The 19213-nt window shown below is 45.9% G+C and overlaps 1 protein-coding gene and 1 long non-coding RNA gene across 3 annotated transcripts in view; one reads left to right on the forward strand and one right to left on the reverse strand.

The window, feature by feature from the left end:
- The window catches only part of EPHB1 (EPH receptor B1), a 432420-nt gene that overhangs the window by 210428 nt on the left and 202779 nt on the right, over nt 1–19213 (reverse strand). The gene's annotated exons all lie outside the window — the stretch shown is intronic.
- Nucleotides 1112–10490, forward strand: LOC123611531. The gene is made up of 3 exons (XR_006718712.1): nt 1112–1224; nt 4055–4221; nt 10116–10490. It is a non-coding gene; the product is annotated as an uncharacterized LOC123611531 (long non-coding RNA).

Raw genomic sequence — 19213 nt, forward strand, 5'->3', positions numbered from 1 at the left:
ATCTTTCCCAGCGTGCCTGAGGAAGAAGTCTGCCAATTCTGCCTCCTCCTCCCCCTCAAGCTCGAGGCCTTCATCCGCTGCTTAGAGAGAAGGGAAGGGAGTCATTCGCTGGTGAAAGCCCAGGCCTGAGGGGAGAACTGCCTGGGAATCTCTCAAGGAAGAAAATACTCCTGGCCAGGGTCCTAAGAAATAAGCCTAAGAGATATTTTTAAAGGAAAGGCATCAAATGGATGGGATGGAAGCCATGCATGGAGTGAAATTCCTATTCTGATCTTGAAAGAAGGCGGGGTGCGGGGAGGGGGGCAGTAAAACTATTGATTTCCTGGCAAGCGGGAAGAGCCTGAGCCCTTAGAGGGAGGACACTGCCCTTCAGGATTCTGGATCTGGGCCTGCCCACCTGGTTTCCAGGCTCTGGCGGGGCTCAATTCTGTCACTCGAGTGCTGGGTGACCATGGGAGGGACACTGCCCCTCTCAGCCTCAGGCCCCTTGCCTTCCCTTCTTATTTTTTCATGTTTGTTTATTTTTGAGAATGAGAGAGACAGAGAAACAGAGAGGGAGCAGGGGAGGGGCAGAGAGAGAGAGGCAGACAGAGGATCTGAGGCAGGCCCCACGTTGTCAGTGCAAAGCCCACCTCGGGGCTCAAATCCATGAACCATGAGATCATGACCTGAGCTGAAGTCAGATGTTCAGCCGACCGAGCCACCCAGGCACCCCTACCTTGCCTTCGGAATTCCACTGCCACCAGCTCTCCACACACACTGGTCAGGGTGGTATTATTATTTCACTTAAGTCAGTCCACCATTCACCTCCTCCAAACTCTCCAGTGGCTTCCTTCACACACAGAGGGGGAATACACTTTCTGCCTAAGCTGTGTCTCTGCAAAGGCTGTTTTATGGGCAGATGGTGAATGAGAAAAATGTTTGAAACTACCAAATCCACTGACCCAGCTCCTTGGGTGAAAGCCACAGGTACCCATCATTTCACATGCAACTATTTGCACATCTGTGCTTTACTGGAAAACAGAGAGTGTTGGCTGAAAGTACTTCAGGGTGGGCCAAGCCTCCCTTCTTCAGTATAGTTTCAAGCCATGACATCATAATAGATAGGGCACCTGACCACTTCAAAGTGAAGGCTCTTCAATTTCCAAATCTCCACCTCTACCTATTCAGGATGAGGTATGATGATGCTGAAGAGGAGTGAGGTCATCTCTACTCGTCAGAAAAGTAAGTTGAGGACAACTTACAAGTCCCATACCACCTGACCCACACCTACTCCTCAGACCCAATCTCAACCTTGCCAAGACCTTCCCACCTCAGGGCCTTTGTCCTTGCTGGGTCCTTTGCCTGGAATGCCCTTCCCAAGCATCAATTCATGATACTTGGGAAGCCTGGAATGGCTTTTAATTTTCCTGCCCTTAGCTCAGAGACTTCCCGGACTACCCACTGAAAGTAGCCCCAGTTCCAGGCACTCTCTCTCCATCTTCCTTCCCAGGCCTTGTCTTAAGCTCAGATGCTTGTTACTTTGTTCCTTAGACCATTTTCCCCCACCCCACCAGAGAAAGGATGGGCTATAGAGTGATGGGATTGAGACTAAAAGGGTCTGCTCCCCTCCTTTTTTCTCCAGGGTCATGGCCAAAGGGCAGATCCATTAAAAATAAAAAATAAGAAACAATCATGTGCCTCTCACTGTAGAGATGTACCAAGATTGTGGCTATATTTGGGCAGAGCCTGACAATCTAGTCCACACTCCTAGATTCTTTACTCGGCCCCACCAGCCATGCCCACCACTTTTTCCTTAAGCTCTACCTCTGACCTGACCCTTCCTTTCCCTAACCTTTTCTTGGTTCCTCCTTGAAGGGTCATCTCAGAAAAAAAAGACCTTAAACAGTGCTTCTTTACCCTGAAAGCTCATGGTTATCACCTGGAAAGGTTAAAAAAAATACCCTGCCCACACCCCCACAAGGGCCAATTCAGTCAGAATGACAGGGGAGGGATGGGGGCTAGCATCAGTATTTGTTTAAAAGCTCCCCAGGTTGTTCTCAAGGTTAGCCAGGTTAAGAACCTCTGGATCAGCACTTTAGGGATGTTTGCTATGTTTGCTACCTTTTCATTGGACGATGACCCGTGCCTGCGCTCTGGGGCATGCCAAAGGCCACTGGGGCCTATGCTGACTAGCCAGGGAGTCTGAGGCTCTGGCTAATGGACACTGAGAGGCCCAGTACCTTTAGAGATGGAGAAGTAAGCAAGAAAAGCACAGAAATTGGAAGGTGGGAAGTGTGGCCCAGCCCACAGGAGGGTGCAGTCAGGCTCCAAGCCCAAATGGGATGGCCTTGCAAAGGAGGACTCAGGATTGGAGCCTGTGTACTGTGTGGGAGGCTGCGTTGCTGCTGTGGGGGTTCCTAACACCCCAAACACATACACACCTGGCAGCCTAGTGTCCCTTCATTCCTAAAGATAGAGGATAAATCTATGAGTGGCCATGACCAGCAATTCTCTCCCTCTTGAGGTCTATTAATTAAGAAGATAGGAAAATAAAACAAGAAAGTAAAAACTAGATGAAATAGCTATAATAACACATAAAGGAGTGGGTGATTTGTGCCTACGTGAAAGCCAGTCTCTAGACAAGTTGCCACTACTGAATGCCAGAACCTTACTTGACTCCCCACAAAGGCCTGCTGGGCACCTGCTTCATGGACACATGGCACATCCTCCTACCAGGCAGGCAGCCTTCCAAATGGGACCCGTGTGGAATGGTGATCTGGAAGCCAGACAGGCATGGCTCCTCCACCAGGGCCTAAGCTCCGTGAGGGCACACGATTCCTAGTGTTTCGCACAGTGCCTGCCACCAGCATATACTTGGTTACTTACTGAATTATGAATGGGCATTTCTTGATCCACTCGATAGGTATGGTCTTTCTGCTGGAAGCAGCCTTCCCCTAGGAAGGCTGACTCAAAACTCAGCATCACTCTTGTATCAGTGAGGATGCCTGGTTATAGTAACAGAAATTGACTGTAGTTCAACGTAAGAGACAGAAAAGGAAGGCAGCCTTCCGGAAGAACATGGAACAGTGCTCAGAATCATCAGAAAGCCTGGGCAGGAGACTAGGCAGGCTGGGCTCCAGAGCCCTGGCAACACCTCAGGGAGGGTCCGGGCCAGGCTACGTGTCCCAATAGCCCCTCTGCCCTGCCGACCATCCTAACAATGCAGATGCATTCGCTAGGACTTAATGCTGTGGCAAAAGTCCTAGTTCTCCCAAATCTTCCAGCCACTCTCTAAAAAGTCAAAGCCTTAAGTCAGGAACATCCAGGTGGCTGGGCTACCTGGCCGGGTATCCATGCTCCAGCTCCCCAAAGGTGGGAAGGAGGAACACCTGGGCCCTTTGGACTTCCTCACACTCTACAGGAAGACAACCCTCCCCATCTCCAAGTAGGAAGGAGTGTTCAGACTCCAGATAGTGCCCCTACCCACCCGCACACACCAGATGTACATCCACTACGACATGGAATCCCGTCTTCAACTTCCACAGCAACCTTATTCCATCAGACTTTGTGAAAGTAGCTGAATTCAAGCAGAAATAAGCTCTCTTGCGAGGTGTATAATTGAGTCAGTTTTACAGTCTAGTGTTTACAATGTGCTAAAGCCATAGCCAAGAGGAAACAGCTGCATTTGTAACTTTAGCCTCTGGTTACCAAGGGAGGCTGGAGACACTGTCTGGGGAAGGCATTGAGGCGTTTCGATAGATAGAGAACCGGGTCGTTTCCAGTCCGTGGCCTACGAGTGGGGGGAGCAGCAGTCACAATCTTGGCTGGAGGCAGGGGTCTGGACAAGACTCCTTTGCTTTCCTGAGTTTAGCCACAGACTCTCAGCCAGTGGCTGGCACCTACACCCGTTCCCTCCCTGCTGCCACACTAAGAGCGTCCGTCTACATCTGCAGCCAGCTCTCCCACATGTGTCCTCTGACATCTGGGCTCCGCAGCACTCTGGGGTGATACATGAGTCAGGCTGCTGCCTCCCAGTGCTTGCAATCTGCTCACCTCCCATCCTCCCCGACAGGCAGGCCCCGACTTCACCGCTATCCCGTGAGAAGGCAGGCATCACTGGGCAGGCATCACAGGGAGAGACCACACTCTGCACCGTCCTCAACCCCCTGATACCTGTTACTAAAGTCCTGAGATGATGGGGTCATCGTCACCTGTTTCATGGCTTTTGGTACAAACAAGGTGGGTCAGTGACGCCCACCTCTGTGCTCTCAACTTTCCTTTCTCCCAAGTGCAGAGGACACCCCTCCTGTTAGGCACAATCCTACTAAATGGGTTAAAGGTGGGGCAATTCTGGAGACTGAAAGGCCTTCACTCTGAAGTGGTCAGGTGCCACATCTATTATGATGTCATGGCTTGAAATTAACTGAAGAAGGGAGGTTTGGCCCACCTTGAAGTACTTCTAGCCAACATTCCCTGTTTTCCAATAAAGCACAGATATGCAAATCATAGTACATGAAATGATGGCTTTCACCCAAAGAGCCAGGTCAATGGGTTTGGTAGTTTCAGACTCTTTTCTCATTCATCATTTGCCAATAAAACAGCCTTCCTAGAGACACAAGTTGAGAAGGTTCGACTGAAAGAGATTCCCCTCTAACGGAGTTGGCCCATGGGAGCCTCAGAACTGAGTTGGTACAGCTACAGGAACCAGGGCAGTGGGGACAGAGAGCCAGGCACTTATTGGTCATGTGCACCCCCCGTTAGCCATGTTGATCTGGGAAAAGAGGGGAAAATAGGCCATTTAATTGTGGATCAAATTAAACCACATCCTGGACTCAGCCAAGAAAGAAAGGTAGAGGAAAGCAAAGTTGTTTCTGAGGCTTTCTACCTCCTCCCATAGATCACCAGCTAAATGCAAAAAAAAGAAAAGGGATTTTTCTTGTAGGAAGAGATGAAACATCAACCTTTATTAAAATAAATAAACAGCCAGCACTATAAACCACATAATAGAAAATGCAGGGGAATTTGGAAGAATATTGAAAACCGACAAACCTCAGAAGTTGGGCAAGATCGGATTTCTCTAAAGGCCAATATAGCATGCAGAAAGGCCCAATATATGGGAGTTTCAAGGCGTAGAGGAAATTGTGGGAACCTGTGGTACAGCCCATAGGGTTTTCTTCTATCTCTGCCCCCATTTCCAGGGCTCCTGGGCAGACAGACCCTGGCCTGGAGAAACTTCCAGAAGAGAGTGTGGAGTAGGGAGGGTAACAGCTTCAGTGGGTCACAGCCTACAGCACCTATGACAAAAACATGTACCCCTGTGCATCCACCCACATATGCATCATTGTTGCTCTGCAGAAGAGACACCAAAAGGAGAGCAACAACAATTTACAAGCCTATGGGAGAAAGGTTTCCTGAATTAAAAGCTTGAAAATACATTTTGAAAAAGCCAGAATACATCCCAAGATCAAATCAAGACATATCCTGGTGAATCACTAGACTTCAAGCCTAAAGAAGGACTCCTCTGGACATCCAGGTGGAGAAAGGCATATCACCTAAAAAACATAATAAATAAAAAAAAAAATAATAATAACACTCTGGCTTTGCCCCAAACTGACCACAGCAATGTTCAATGCCAGAAGACACTGAAGCAATGTCATCAATCCTGAGGGGGAAAAAAAAAAAAACAAAACAACTTTAGGTCACTATGTGTTTTAAATTTAATTTTTTTTTTTTAACGTTGTATTTATTTTTGAGACAGGGAGAGACAGATCATGAACAGGGGAGGGTCAGAGAGAGGGAGACACAGAATCTGAAGCAGGCTCCAGGCTCTGAGCTGTCAGCACAGAGCCCGACACAGGGCTCGAACTCACTGACCAAGAGATCATGACCTGAGCCAAAGTCAGCCGCTTAACCCACTAAGCCACCCAGGCACCCCAAGTCACTATGTGTTTTAAACCCAGGTAGGTTGCTCCTCACCCCCGGCACACAAACAGGCAAGAAGATCCAGGCATTGTCAAGAATGCCACAGTTCATGGGGTGCCTGGGTGGCTTAGTCAGTTAAGCGTCAGACTGGGCTCAGGTCACGATCTTGCAGTTTCTGAGTTCGAACCCTGTGTCAGGCTCTGTGTTGTCAGCTTGGAGCCTGGAGCCCACTTCAGATTCTGTGTGTCTCTCTCTCTGCTCCTTCCCTGCTTGTTCTCTGTCCCTCTCTCTCTCAAAAATAAATAACATTTTTAAAAAAATTAATAAAAAAGAAAAAAAGAATGCCACAGTTCAGGGAACACAGCACCAATGAGGTAGCAGGGCCAGGTGGGTGGAGGTGGTGGGGGAGGATGGAATCTGGTTAACGCCGAAATAAACAAAAAAATTTTAGAATTTGTCTACCAAAGCGTGGTTCTTAAGGGCAGCAACATGGACATCATAAGGGACCTTGTTAGAAATCAAGACCCTCAGGCCCTACCTCAGACCTACTGCACAGGCATCTGCCATCTACCCAAACCCTCAAGCGATTCATACGCACTTTAAGGCCTGGGACTCATTAGGCTGGAATAAAGAAACCCAGTGAAAGAAGGGGAAGGCACTGAAGGGAGTGGAGGGCCAGGCAGAGCCCCCAGGGCAGGGAACAGAACACAGATGCTTCACACCTCCTCCATATAAAAATAGTGCCTTAAGACATCCAGGGTTTGGGATGCAGGGAGTGGCAGGATCTGGGCGGACATTGGGAAATTTCAGAATCAGGGGAAAAAAAAAATTGCATCTCCCCCTGCCTCCCAATAAATAAATAACTTTACAGAAATTGTTTCAGAAACTGAAAACCTGTAATGAAGAAAAAATATTTCTGAACTTCAGCACTTTTTGAACTTCCATTTGAATTTTTTTGTCTATTAAATTCAAATCAAATTAAACATATTGCTTTTAATTTAAAAATGTGTACAGTAACATTCTATTTTTGTAAAAGTGTTTCAATTTACCTAATTAGCTATCATTCTATCAGAGAAAGAGTGTGGTGATGATGTACACCAAATGTTAATTTCTTCTCCGTGGTGGAAATGGGAAGTAATTTTTCCTTTTTTCTTTTTCATTTTCCTTTTTTGGGTACTTTTGTATATTACTTAATTGAAAAAAAAAAAACAAATAATGGGCTTGAATTCACTTCACAAAAAAACCTTCTTAAAAAGCATAATCAGAAAGGGCTTTGTTTAAAATAACCGATTTCAATGATGTTCTAGTTAGTACTTAAATTGTATCAATCTTGAAAAAATAATTAAAATGAGATTAAAAGAAGTCAAATTGGGAGATAAGCTGGCTAAAAACTGAACTACTCTAGGCCCGACAGACCTAGATTTTCCAGTATCAGGATGTTAGGAAAATCTTGCAATGGTTTGCACTGAGAAGTTTCTCTGGCAGTTTGCAAAACCTCTGGCCATCTCTGGGGCTCTGGTGCCCTGGGCAAGTGCCTGAAGCCTCAGGGGCAGCCCATCCTAAACTTGCCCAGCCCAAGTGAGCTTACCAAGGCTGGCCTTAGCTTCTCTCTCCTCTGCTACCCTCTGCACCCCTAACACCTAGATATAGGAGAGCCTGCCCGTTGTACTCCCTTAGCTGCACAGTAAAACACTTTAAGTTCTAAGAAATGACTCAGAGCCACACCCCCAAACCACTGGTTTTCGAACTCTGATGATTCTCAGAATCACACCTGGAAACAGTTGTCCAAGTGGTCCTGATCTCTGCCCCCTGAAGTGTGAGGAGTGAATCAGACTCTGTAGATGGTCCACGGTATCTGTGGACTTCAGTCTCGTTGCTGCTGGGCTGAGAACCCCTGCTCTCACATCTGCTGCTGCTGCTGGATCTAATGAAAGATATGGGATTATGCTGCTCCGATCTCCAGAGGCAGCACAGGGCTCTGTGACTCTGCAGCGGAGTGTGATGGATAGGCAAGTCCATCAGGCTGTTGACAACACCAGTCCAGTAAAGGGTCTGCCAGCACTGAACGTACTTATCTCACAGACACCCAGATACGTGACTTACGTTCCCCCTCTCAAGACACACTAAACTGTTGCTTAAGACAGTAACTACACTCAAGTTGTCTTCTAGATCAGCCTCATCTTTCCATAGCTGAAGCGACCGAAGACCAAGGTGTCAGGTGATGGCAAAGCCCTCCCTTGAGCCGGACCTTCTCTTGCTGGCCCTGTGCCTTTTCCCCTTATTAGGAAATAACTGCCATGCCATGGGGCGCCTGGGTGGCGCAGTCGGTTAAGCGTACGACTTCAGCCAGGTCACGATCTCGCGGTCCGTGAGTTCGAGCCCCGCGTCGGGCTCTGGGCTGATGGCTCAGAGCCTGGAGCCTGTTTCTGATTCTGTGTCTCCCTCTCTCTCTGCCCCTCCCCCGTTCATGCTCTGTCTCTCTCTGTCCCAAAAATAAATAAACGTTGAAAAAAAAAATTAAAAAAAAAAAAAAGGGAAATAACTGCCATGCGTTCTCATCAGAGGGGATGACCTCTGGAGGGAGATAATCCAACAACTCCTAGCGGTCACTTTCACTCTCCCGGTCTACTAAGAGAAGATTCCACAGGCACTGCTGGTCCTGGAGAGATTACCCCCGCAGACATCTGGAATTTCCAAGTCCTCTTTCTGGAAGCTGAACATGCCAGTGCACTCATTGAAATTCAGTCAATAATATGATGGAAGCTGCACCTGCCAAGCCCACAGAAGTGTAGCAGTTAGGAGCACATGCACTGGGGCCAGCCTGCTTGGGTTTAAACCCCAGAGGTATGACTCAAGTACAAGTTCCTTAACCATCCTCCGTGCCTCAGTGTCCTTATCTGTAAAATGGGGATAATAATTACCTCTGCTCACAGGATCCATGAGGATTAAATGAGTTCATATATGTAAGTGTGCATAGGACCATGTCTGGCACATGGGAAGCTCTATGTGTACGTTCATTATTTGTATTCTCCAATTGTACTTACAGGTCTGAAGGCAACTACCCTCCTCTCCTCTTTCAGTTCCACACACCGAGCCAGTACTTTGTCCCGACCCACCCCCTCCACTTTCACTGCACAGTCTACTTCTTCCATGGCGGTCAGAACTCAGGCACTAAGTTTTGTCCTTCCCACTTGTCCCCCAGCTCTTCCCACAGTCCTGGGCATCCTGATTTCAGCAGAGTCTGAGCCCCTCGTGATCTCACCATGGACACGATAGTTGGCCGAGACCTCAGCCATCCCATTAGTAATAATTCTGTTAAGTAACTGTATCCTGTCAGCCTTGAGGAATGGGATGTCACCACCTGACATTGCCCTTGGTCCTGACCTAATCAACATTTTAATCCATAACGTGGAGGAAAAATATTTAACAGAATGTATATCAAATCAGGAAGTGACAGAAAGCTGGAAGAAATGACCGAGTGCCAGCGAGTGAGCTAAGATTCGCTCAGATTGATCACGGGGGTTTGGAATTCTGGACTGAAGCCAAGAGAAGGTGCTTTTCAGACAGGACGAATGTACATAAATCAAGGAGCCTTGGCTCCTCAGCACACTCTGTGAAGAAGACCGAGGCATGCCAGCTGACTCTGTGCTTCCTGCCCTGATCCAGGACAGAGCTGCATCCCAGAAAGGGCCAGCCCCTGTCCTCTCAATTGAAGAGGTTCCTTCCAAAGAATTCTGTGCTGTTGTGGAAGCCATAAGATACTAAGAACATGAGTGACTAGAGTTTGCAGAGAATTCATTTTTCATGGATGCCCTCACCACCCTCACATTTCTGGCTTTATCTCTGCAAGTCACTGGCCCAAGAGATGCTAAAAGAAGGAATACCCTTGTTCTGGTTTTTTTGGAAGGTCTAAGAGTGTGGGTTGGAAACCAGGAGGCACATGTGATGGGAGCATAGCCTCCATAAGGATCAAGAAGGAGTAAGCCTACCGTCCCTAGCTGTGGACAGAGGCTTTCAAGGCTGGGAAGGGAACAGATCAAGGACTCCTACTTTTGTTAGGCAACTGGACGCCTCAGGCTCTCTTCCACATGCCATTCCATGGCCCCATGAATCACAGGATAAGGTTGATGCAACAAGCAGAGGGAGGAGGGAGGTTGAGGAAGGAGTAAATTGAGTCAGCCCAGCCAATCAGCCCTCCCTTGTGCCTCCAGGCTGCTCCTGACCTGTTTCTGTCGTGACCTGGGACCAAGATGACTCCTGATCTCCAGAGTCTCCCACACACAGAGCATAAGCCCCAAAGAGAAATGCAGATTAAATCTACCAGGGGGACCCTGTTTCAGCTGTCAGGGTAGCAAAGATGAAAACACTTGATATCACACTGTGGTTGGCATCAAACCAACTTTGTATCTCATGGTCAGAGCATTACCCAGCACAATGTTTTAAAAGAAACTTTGGCATCATATATCAAAATTTTAAATGCACACACTGTCTCATTCTATAACCCCATTTCTGGAAACGTATCAGGCAGATACACTTGCATTCCTACAGAGCTCTCTATTGTACAAAGATGTTCACTATAGCACCATCCTGGGTTTTTTTTTCTTTTTCTTTTTTTCTTTTTTTTTTTTTTTGGTGTTTTTGTTTTTATTTTTAGGCTTTAGCAGCATATTCCTCTCTATCATCATTTCTTTGTATTGTGGCAAAGCATATGTTATATGCTAATTATCAATTTAACTACTTGCAAGCATATAATTTAGCAGCATTAAATAGTTTCACAACCACCACCACCACTAAATATACCCAAAGCATTTTCATCATCGCTAACATAAAACTCTGTGTCCATTAAACAAGAACTCTCCATTCCCTTTTCCTCCTTCCCTCATAACCTCTCTTCTTTTTTGTCCCTGCACATCTAGCTATTCTAGGTACCTTACATAAGTGAAATCATAAGTATTTGTTCTTCTGTGTCTGTCTTCTTTTGCTTAGCATACTATTTTCAAGATCCATCTATGTTGCATCTATCAATATTTCATTCTTTTTTATGGGTGAATAGTACTCCATTGCATAGCCATACCACATTTTGTTTCCCCATTCATCTGATGGACATCTGGGTCGTCTCCCCCTATTTTAGCTACTGTGAATAATGATGCTGTAAACATTTTTGTACAAAATGTTGAGTCCCTGTTTGAGTCCCTGCTTTCAAGTCTTTTGGGGAGTATTCTTTTTAATGGCAAAAAGATTGGAAACAAACTAAATAGCTATTAATAAGGGATTAGTAAAATAAGTTATTGTATATCCACACATTAGAATACCATCCAACCCTTTAGAATGAGGCAAGCTTATGAATTCTGGTATGGAATCATCTAAAGGATATTACATTAAAAAAAAAAAAAAGAGGAAGAGGAAGAAGAAGAGGAGGAAGGAGAGGGAGGGAGGAAAGGGAGAGGAGAGGAGGGAAAGAACAGCATGGACAATGGCAGTAGCAGGAGGAACTGAGTGCATGCCCGATTTACAGACTGTCTCTGGAAGGCTCCACAGGAACCTGTAAGAGCAGTGCTCAGGAGGCCACTGGGCCCAGGGTCAGCAGTGAGGAAAGACATTCTTCACTGTATGCCCTCTGTACTATTGGAAATATTTTAATGAACTGAATGTTTTGCCTTCTGAAAATTAATCAATATGCTTTTTAATTGGCATGTGATCTCTTAAGATTTTAAATTTGGTCACAGGTCCAGCAGAAGGTGGGGTGTGTGACAGCCAGGAGGCTGCGGAACAGCCCTGGAAAATGGAAGCAAATGACCGTCTGGCATTAATCGCTTCAAGTCCTAGAAACATCACCGCTTCCCCATCTTCAAACACTGAGCTCACTGTCAAAAGCCTCCCCGGTGCCTTGTAGTCTCTCAATTCTAACCCCCATGTTTCTTCTTTTCTTCCACCTCTCCCTAGAAAAGCCATTTTGAGAGAGGCAAGGTGAAGGGTGTGGGCTCACCCCACTGGAAAGGGAGGCCATCGAGTGGGGCTTCAAAGTTGCAGGGACACCCTGCCCCGGGGAGGGTCATGCTCCATCAATAGAGACCCCCGGCAACCTCCTCCAGGATGGATGTGCCGAAAAGGTTTCTGCTCAGAGCCAGTGGAACAGACCTCACAGGATGATAATCAAATCATATTTTTGAAAATGAGATGAGGAGAGGGGAGTCAGAACAAAAGCCAGTGAAAAGAAAAATAAGTTGGAAGTCACAGAAATTGGCGTTCTGTATTCTAAGGACTTCCTGGCTCCTAGCAGGGTTTGAGATTAGTGTTGATAATAGCTTCACCATAGGATCACAAAAAAATCAATGGAATTGGGACCGAGGCAGAATCCATTTATCTTCTTGGGGTGAAATAGAAGGTGTGATTTTAAAAAGACAAATTATACCAAATGCGTGTAATTGATGTGCATACACAGAACCGCGCAAGGAAGGCCAACCGCACACAATTGTACAATATCAGGCATTATTCTCATCAAGAATTTCTTGTAACAATGCCAACCCCAGGGCACAGTTCAAGTACTCTGGAGAGTAGTACTAGGAATTGAGTTCTAGAATATGCTGGATGATTGCTGCATGGTTAATTATTTGTTTGAAAGGGCAATGCAGAACACTGAAAGGAAAAGCCAATTTGCAGGTCCTGCTTTATAATGAAACTACTTGGTTCGGACAGGACTCCAGGGATTACTTAATCCATCCCTGTGCCTCTCATTTGAATGGACTGTCTACACCTCACATGAATTCTCCCCCTTAGTTTAAAAGCCTTTATTTAAGTGAGTGTCACCTCATTGAACTAGATATATACTCTCAAGGGCAGGGATGATGGCCTCATCACCTTTATGGTATCAGTGCCTGACACACAGAAGGTTCTCAAAGATGTTTTATTTATTAATTGATTAATTAGTTAATGAAGTAAGATTAATATCCTGTTTTTCAACCCAAGAAGTCTATCGTAAGCCCAGTTCAGTGCTGGCCATTTTACATCAGGCTTTCTTGTCCAGTTGACAGTGCTGAGCTAGGCTGGGTGGGTTCAAGTCAGCTCTCAGAGAGGTAAATGCCCGGAGATGGGGTAGGCAGGGACACAGAGGAGAGTGAGGCCAAGTGCTGCCTGGCGTCTGGGGATCAGACAAGGACATCCCCACAGAGCTGCACTGTGCGTCCGCAGCCGATGAACTTCGCGTCTCCGGAGACAGAATGGGGAGCAATACCTCACAGTACCCGAAAGGCGAGGAAAAGAGGGTTTGGGTCCAGAAGAAGTCCCTCTCCTGGCTAAACCAAAGCCACTGCTTCAGAGCCTTCCTCGAGCCTTCCAGAAAGGCAATCAATGTTAGCACGCGGCAAAAGACCACCTGAAGCCAGAGGCCGTCAAGGCTCTCTCGTGGTGCCACCCAGCATCCAGTTGAGAGGCTTATTCTGCCCCTCATCTGGGCCCAAGGGCTGCCAGGAACCTTTTTCAGTCTTCTCCTTTTCTCTACACCAGGCCTGGCTGGGCCCTGCCCCCTCCTTTGCAAGGAGGCAGAAGGGGGAGCACCCTCCCCACCTCCGCCGCTGCCTTAAGGTGAACCCACCACAGCCGCGGCGCTGGCCGGACCCAGTGGGAGGCAGCCCTTGCCCTTGGGAGCTCTCAGACCACGTCTTCTCTCCACATGGCTGACTTCACCCTGTGCAGATCAGAGTCAGACCGGCTCTTTCAAATATTCCTTCTCGGCCTACAAATTGTTCTTTCTAGTCACAACCTCCTTCCCTTAGGATATAAAGCTGATCAAATCTTCCCCATGCCAACAACAGCAACATCAGTAACCAAAACAAAAACCTTCTGGCATGCTGATTTCCCCTCAAGCCCTCTTTTTTCTCTTCTTTTTCTTTTTCAATCTGCATGGAACTGCTTCCTCTTCCTCAACCCACTCAGCCTTCCAACTCAGGAAAGGACTGCCTCCATCTCCTGAAACTAATGGTCACCAGTGATGGTCCAGGCATGCAATCACCTCCCTCATCACCCCTCTCAGCCAGGTGGCCAAGCCCGCCATCGCTGACCGGTCCTCCCTTGGGTGTCCTCCAGGCACCTGTGCTTCATCAGACCTTCTCCGCTCCCCCGACCTCTCTGCCTGCAACTTCTGTGCCTCCCTCGCTGGCCTATGCCCCTCCTCCTGCTGCTGTCATGTCCCTCAACTTCTCTCTGTCCACTCTCCTTTCCTTCCTCTCTATGTTCCCTTTCTTGGCAATCACATCCCAATTTAATTCAAAAACTAGTATTAAACACCAGGCACAAGGCACTGTGTTAGACACTGTTGGTGTCGTGGTGAGTTGTAATTCTTTCCAAAATCTGACAGACAAATGTCAGACGGGGGGTGGGTTCAGACTGATAAATGGATGATTTAATATACTACATGAAGAAGACTTTCAGGCTCAAAATGGGGAGAGCAGCCCCCAAGACACTCCCAATCTTTCAGGTCAATTATCATGATGTCAGACAAACAGCAGAAGTTCACGACACCCTTTCTTTTTTTTTTTTTTTTTTTTTTTTTTTTTAATTTTTTTTTTTTCAACGTTTATTTATTTTTGGGACAGAGAGAGAGACAGAGCATGAACGGGGGAGGGGCAGAGAGAGAGGGAGACACAGAATCGGAAACAGGCTCCAGGCTCTGAGCTGTCAGCACAGAGCCCGATGCGGGGCTCGAACTCCCGGACCGCGAGATCGTGACCTGGCTGAAGTCGGACGCTCAACCGACTGCGCCACCCAGGCGCCCCTCGACACCCTTTCTTCAAACGAATACTGAACGATAATCCAGTGTCAGAGTAGGGGAGAGGAAGATGCACCAGGATGGATGAGAGAACCCACTCGAGCTTAGGACATGCTTTCCCTGACTCAACTACCCGAAACGGAATCTGCCAGAGAAAAAAGGCAGTAAGTGCCACCCTCCGTCCCTGTGTCAGAGGCCCCAGGCTGCCACCAGTGAGGAGCTGGGCTATGCTAAAGATCAAGGAAGTTTCCATTTCACCCGTTATGCTCTCTTCCCTTCCCAGAACACAGCTGCACAGAACAGGGCCGCCCAAGACCTGCAAGTGGCATCAAGCATCTGACAGCTGCTGGCCAAAGCGGGAAGCACTCGCGGGAAGCGGTGAGGTTAGAAATGCCCAGAAGTGGTACTGGCAGGGAACCGGAATTTTCTCAGACTGCATCAGACCAGAAGAAACAAAGAACCAGATGCTGCAGGTCAAAGGAATATGCCCCTGCTCAGAGCAGAGACACATCAAGGGAGACATTTCAGATATGAGCAAGTAATGGGGACCTCTGCAGCTAGTACAGAAATGAGAAGGGGTGAAATCACCCAAAAGTGGGCAGAAAGAGAGTCCCAGGACAAACGTACTCACGCTGTCTGTGGAACCTCACCAAGTCCCACCAAAGTGCATCATGTTCAAAGGAGAAGGAAAAACACCACATACGCCACAATGGGAACATCACTCTGTAGACTCAGAGGAAGAGCACACCTCTAAAAATGAGATGCCCTGGAATGCAGAAGAAAAATTCAGGAAGATGTACACTTTTTCAGTAGTGTGCAAGAAAGCATGGCTTCTAAGTCACAGGAGCAGAAAGTCACAAGAAGGCACAATCTGCAGGATGAGATGGAAAAGAAGATGCTTTCCAAAGGGAAAGATAGCAAGGGAACTAAAAATGCAATCACAGAAACAAAGCCGCTTTGCAGGCAGGGAAGGCTAGCAGTGAAGCTTCAGGATGTGAAGTCAGTAACACAGAAAACAAATGGGAAAGAAATTAAAACAATATGGCAGAAGGTGAAAGAGCTGGAAAATAGAGAATGAAGAGCCACATGCAGATAATGAGGATTCCTAAAATAGAATCCACAAATGAAGCAGAAGAGAAATGAAAGATATAATGTAATAAAATGTTACTGAGCTGAAGATAAAGGCCTGTGTGTACAGACAGATGGGCTCACCAGGCAAAGTCAGCAAAAAGCGACCCTAGACACATCATGGAAAATAATCAAGATAATGTTGGAGAGAGAAAGCCGTCTGCTCGCAGGTTGAATAGGTGGCTTCAGACATCTCTGACATAGAACAGACCTGAGGGTAGAGGAGAACACGGGCAGTAACATAGAGGACCTTTCCAGTCAGGGGAAAAGACAGAGTCACAAGTTAGCTGCTGGAAGACAAAGCAAATCCCTACCTTATGCCAAATCCCCAAAACGAATCTCTATTGGATTGGATACTTAAATGAAAACTTAAGCCATAAAAATAAATATGGCAAAACACAGATGAATATTTGTAAGTTTGGGGGAGAAAGAACTTGCAAAGAGGGAACCAGAGGGAAAAGCACATAAGGAGAAAGACTGATAGAATAACTACAGAAAAATGTTAAGGTTTGCTGCAAAAATGCTGTTCTAAATCAAATGACAAAACTAGGGGAAAAAATGAAATATATATGAAGGTTCGTATCATTCAAATCAATAGAAAAATGGGTAAATACTGTCAACAGGAGATTAACAAAGATGAAATACAAACAAGTATTTAGTCCAACTGGTAATCAAATTTAAAAATCTAAACTCAAACAGCTAAAATTTAGCACTTTTCAGCTATCAGACTAACCTAAAATCAAAAGAATTATAAGGACCATGGTGGGAACAGTCAGGGGTCACTCATGGTCATCCAGGATCTGAAGGATCCATCAGTACAGCATCTCTGAATGGCAACTGGAAATTTTTATCAAAAGTCTTAAAAATGGGAAAAAATTTAATCCAAGAATTCTGCTTAGAATTTATCTTTGGAATAGCATCCATTAAGTTATCAAACATATGTGAACAAGGAACTTCATCAGGTATTATTATAACAGCAGGAGAAAAAAAGTGAAATGACCTAGAGGTCTCAGTTCAGTGAAATGAGTCACTGAATTTAATATAAGGCAAGTGTTAACATGATAACACAGGCACCCACTGACATGGAGGGGGAAACAATACATTGTTAAAAAAAAGTCATAAAAGTATATGCCACCATTTTTTATTAAAAAAATACACACACACACCATATGCTGAAACATTACTAACAGTTACGTCTAGATAGCAAGATGACAGATTTTTTTCCTTTATGTTTACTTGTATTTCTATTTTTTTACCATGAATATGAATTATGCATGAATTATTTCCAACTTGTTTTAAAATACAATTAAAATGCCCTAGCGTACAATTCCTGGGTCATGTGATAAGCACATCTTTAGTTTTGTAAGAAACCATAACACCCTTTTCCAGAATGGTACTGGCAATGTGTGAGGGACAGAGTTTCTCACATCCTTGTCAGCATTTGCTGTTATCACTACCTTTAATTTTAGCTATTCTGATAGGTGTGCAGTGATATTTCATTGTGGTTTTAAGTGGCATGTCCCTACCAAGAAATGATGTTGAACACCATTTCATGTGCTTATGGTCCATCTGTATAAAAATGAAAATTTAAGTTCACACAAAAATTTGTACATGAATGTTCATAGCAACATTATTCATAATTGCCAGAAACTGGAAACAATCCAAATCGTCTCTCAACAGGCTAAACAACCTAGAGTACATCCATACCATAGAATACTACTCAGCAATCAAAAGGAACACACTTTTGATACATACAATTTGGATGATCTCAGCTGAATTATGCGGAGTGAAAACAGCCAACCCCTAAGGGTTAGAGACTATATAATTCCCTTTATACAGAAATCTTGAAAATACATAATTATAAAGATGGAGAGTAGACTGGTTGCCAGGGGTAAGGGAGGAGGAGGAGGAGGAAGGGAATAAGCTATGGCTATAAAAGGGGATCACTAAGGATGCTTATGATAAATTGCTCTGTATCTTGACTGTGGTGATGGTCCTCTGATTCTACACATGTGATACAATGGAATAGATCTAAATACACACACACACACACACACACACGTGAGTGCACGTAAACCTGGTGAAATCTGCATAAGATCAATGGATGGCACTGATCAGTGTTAATTTCCTCCTTGTCACATTGCACTACAGTTATGCAAGATGTTCTCACTGGGGAGAACTGGATGAAGGGCACATAGGTCTCTCTGTATTATTTCTTATACCTGCCTAAGAATCTATAATTTTCTCAAAATAAAAAGGTAAAAAAGACAATGGGACATAAAAACATACAGTGAAGATACAACAAAGTATGTGTCAAACCATAGTTAGGCTAGAACACTGGAGGTTAGAGAGGCACAGTGGGAATTCTGTCCCACAAGGGATTCAGGGAAGCCTCCTTAAGAAAGGTTGACTGAGGAATCTGGAGGGATTGCAACCAGCAAGAGCATTCCCAGGCACAGAGCAACAGAGGATGGGGATATAGCCTGAGATCCTGTGATGACTGTATCTCTGGGAGGGCAGACAGGGACAGAGGATGCTCTGGGAGGGTCAACTTTTTTCCCCATGTTGTCATGCTGTTTTGCTTATTTATCGTATCATTCATTTATTTATTCATTCACTCATTTGTTCAACAAATATTCTCCATGGGACAGACAGTACACCATGCCCTGGGGATAAAATGACAAGTAAAATTAGACCAACCTTGCCCACCCCACTCCAGCCAAGATCTTGATGGGGAGATATACAAACAGAAACAGCAAATACATTATCGTGTAATAAATGCCATGACAAGGTATGCACAGATATGCACAGGGTACGTGTATGGAAGAGGCATCCAAATCTGGAAGAGGTGGCATCTGGGCTAAAACCAGAAGCATGAGTGACAGCAAGCCAAATGAGGAGAAAATAGGGGAGGATGGCCTTTGAGAGAAAAGGAATCAATGGTTTATACAAAGGCCCAAAGGTAAAAAACGTGTGTCACAACTGGAGAAACCCAAGACGTTAAATGCAGCTGGAAAGCTCATCAAACCCAGGATCCCATAGCATCCTGAATGCCAAACTAAGAAGTCTTACTCTTAGGATGCTGGGGAAACCCCTGAAATCTTTTCCACAGGAGAGGCTCACGATCAGAACTGGGTTATGGGAAGATCATTCCGAGTGCAGAATACACCGGGGTGCTGCAGGGAATCCCAGCTCCAGGACCACACCATACAGCCCTCCGGAGCTCTCACACGGAGCTTCCTGGCTCCCCGTGCTGTGGTCAGCGCATGTCCCCTCAGGAAGCACTGAGTTCTGATGGTTTATGGAGTCCTGAGCTCCTGGGCCAAGCTCTCTCCCATCCCCGATCAATTGCTCCCTGTCACAAGCTGATCTTGCTCCAGTTCTTTACTTTCTGGATCATAAAGTTGTCCTCTGTGT

The sequence above is a fragment of the Leopardus geoffroyi genome, chromosome C2 (assembly GCF_018350155.1).
Source record: "Leopardus geoffroyi isolate Oge1 chromosome C2, O.geoffroyi_Oge1_pat1.0, whole genome shotgun sequence".
Taxonomy (NCBI): Eukaryota; Metazoa; Chordata; class Mammalia; order Carnivora; family Felidae; genus Leopardus; species Leopardus geoffroyi.